Raw genomic sequence first — 2,785 nt, 5'->3', positions numbered from 1 at the left:
CACATTATCAGGGATAATTAGATCCAAAGTCTAATTGTGTATCAATTTTTTAGAGTCCAATGATAGCTTTAGTGGATAGGGCCCAAGCTAAACAACCCCTAATAAGCTTAACTTGGAAGTTATATGCATATATGGTAAATAACAAATTTTATATTAATATATATAAAAATGTTATATGCTTTTATACTAGACTAGAAATAAATAAAAATTTTAATTTGTAAAAAATCATAGTTTTATAATTAACATGGGCCTCTTTATCAACAGAAAATATGCAAGCCCGAGCCCGAGCCTAGCCCAACTATCAAGCCTAGATCTTGAGACCGAGCTTAGCCCTTATATAAAGCCCGAAGCCCAATCTGTACACAAAGTGTCTTATTTTCAGTATACTTTTATAAACTAATATTATATTAATTTAGTAATAAATTAATATACTAATTTATATTTCCTAATAGTAAATTGATATTTATTAATAATTTAAGAAGCATATATATATAGGGTAAATTACAAAGACCCCCCTATACTTTCTTTTGCTACAAAGACCCCCCTTGTACTATGACCATGAGACAAAGACCCCCTTCCGTTAGCTTTCTGTCCAAAAAATCCGTTGTAATATTTTTTAATCTCCATACTACCCTTGTAATATGGGAATGGAGGATTCACTTTATCGGAAGCTTGGTTTTTTAGTTCCAAGCAAATCTTCACCAAAAAAATAAGGTCTGTTTTAATCTTGCTAGGAGATGGACAGCAGCTGAAATTCAAGTCTCTCTCAAGGCAACACAACCGGAGGTCTCTGGATTGATGAAAATTGCCGGAGAGAGAGTAGTGCCAAAAGGATCGAAGCTAGTAAGTGTTATTTTTTCTTTCCTTCTATTCATTTTGAATTGCAGAAACTAGAGTTTCGACTTTAAATCATCAGAGAAATCTGTGTATATCTATTGAAATTAATTATTATTTTTTATGCAGGAGGATGGATTAAGCTTATTTGTTGGGCTTCCTCTAGATGTTGTTTCCCATGGCAACACACTGAACCATGTAAGAGTAATCGGGGCAAGGCTGAAAGCTCTGAAGCTCTTGGGGGAAGAAGGGGTCGAATTTCCCATCTGATGGGGGATAGCCGAGAAGGAATCCAGAGGAAAGTACAACTAGTCGGGATATCTTGAGCTTGCAGAGATGGCCCGAGATGTGGGTCTCAAGCTTCACGTGTCTCTCTGCTTCCATGCCGCCAAACAAGCCAAAATTGAACTCCCTAATTGGGTGTCAAAGATTGGTGAAGCACAACCAAACATCTTCACCGATAGGTCGGGACGGCGCTACAAAGAGTGTATGTTGCTGGCGGTGGACGATTTGCACGTCCTCTATGGGAAGACTCTGGTTCAGGTTTACCAGGAATTTCTGGAGAGCTTCAAATCTTCATTCTCAAACCTCATGGGCTCTACAATTGTGGTAAGCTTCAAATCTTCATTCTCAAATCTCAACCCATGTCATTTATTTATTTGTTAGAACCAGTTCTTATCAATGGCTGCTTTTTCTATGATCTCCTCAGGATGTTTCAATGAGCCTGGGACTGGATGGAGAGCTCGGGTACCCTTCTTGGCCGTCAGCGGGAGGTGGCAAGATTACAGGAGTAGGAGAATTCCAGAGCTACGACAAAAACATGCTAAAGTATCTGCAGGAACACACCCAGGCGACCGGAAACCCCTTCTAGGGCCTCTCAGGTCCCCATGATGCCCCCAACTACGACTAGTCGCCCTTCACCAACATCTTCTTCAAGGAGAACGGAGGCTCCTGGGAGACCCCATATGGAGTCGCTCTTTTCCTGATAAAAAAGCAGAGCATAATACAACACAGCAAAAGTGAAACCACAAGGAGGCTTCCGGTGGCTATGAGAATTACGTCTTTCATTTTGGAGAGTTGAGAGAGAGAAAGAATGAGAGGGGACGGTGAGGGAGGGGAAAAGAAGAGAAGAAAGGGAAAACGATAGGTTAAATAGGTTTTAAGAGAAAGGACAAAAATAAGAAAATAGAAAAGGTTTAATGGGGTATTTTAGTAATTTAATGCATTCCGTTATCTGACTTAACGGTCAAAGGGGGTCTTTGTCTCACGGTCATAGTACGGGGGGGTCTTTGTCACAAAACAAAGTACAGGGGGTCATTGTCACAAACCCCATAGTACAGGAGGGGTCTTTGTAATTTACCCTATATTATATAACATAAGTACTTTTTTGTATATGTAATAGTATCAAGCTAAGCTTATTTGAGAAAGCCTGAGCTCGAGCCCATGAGTCTAAAATCTTGTTCAAGCCTAGAAAATAACGGGTCAGGTCGAGCCGGGCTATCAGGCTACCTGGCCCACGAATAGGTCTAATTGTATATATAAACAATTGTATACATCAAAAATCATATGAAATAAAATTTTAAACATCTTTTTCATTTTTTTTTAAAAACGGACTTCTCGTAGCTTGGCCCGTTCCACGGCTTGGCCTGGCCCAAGGCTCGGCCCAGCATGACTTGATTTACACCTCTACTTGAACTTGCCCAATACTGGGGATGGGGCGGGGAAATTCGAGGACCCATCCTTGATGAGGAGTGGAGTGCCTTGCCCCTGAACTCGCCCGACATTGAGGAGTGGTTGCCTTGCCTTGAAACCGCCTAACACTAGGGACAGGGTGAGAATGGGGTAAAGTGTTTTGACTATGGGGCAGGGACACAGATGGGGTGCCTTGCCTTGAACCCACCCCGTTGTCATTCTTATATAATTGTTAATTATTAGTGAAATTAATAAAAAT

The 2,785-nt window shown here is 40.6% G+C and overlaps 1 pseudogene across 1 annotated transcript; it reads left to right on the top strand.

Annotated features, from left to right (window-relative positions):
- The first annotated feature begins 652 nt into the window (after window positions 1–652).
- Window positions 653–2,389, top strand: LOC104607886 (inactive beta-amylase 9-like; annotated as a pseudogene). The gene is made up of 3 exons (XR_016078904.1): window positions 653–843; window positions 964–1,443; window positions 1,544–2,389. The product of XR_016078904.1 is annotated as an inactive beta-amylase 9-like (transcript).
- The last annotated feature ends 396 nt before the right edge of the window (window positions 2,390–2,785 follow it).

Source organism: Nelumbo nucifera, chromosome 7 (genome assembly GCF_055504915.1).
Source record: "Nelumbo nucifera cultivar China Antique chromosome 7, China Antique-T2T, whole genome shotgun sequence".
Classification (NCBI taxonomy): domain Eukaryota; kingdom Viridiplantae; phylum Streptophyta; class Magnoliopsida; order Proteales; family Nelumbonaceae; genus Nelumbo; species Nelumbo nucifera.
This window is presented reverse-complemented; position numbering and strand designations above follow the sequence as displayed.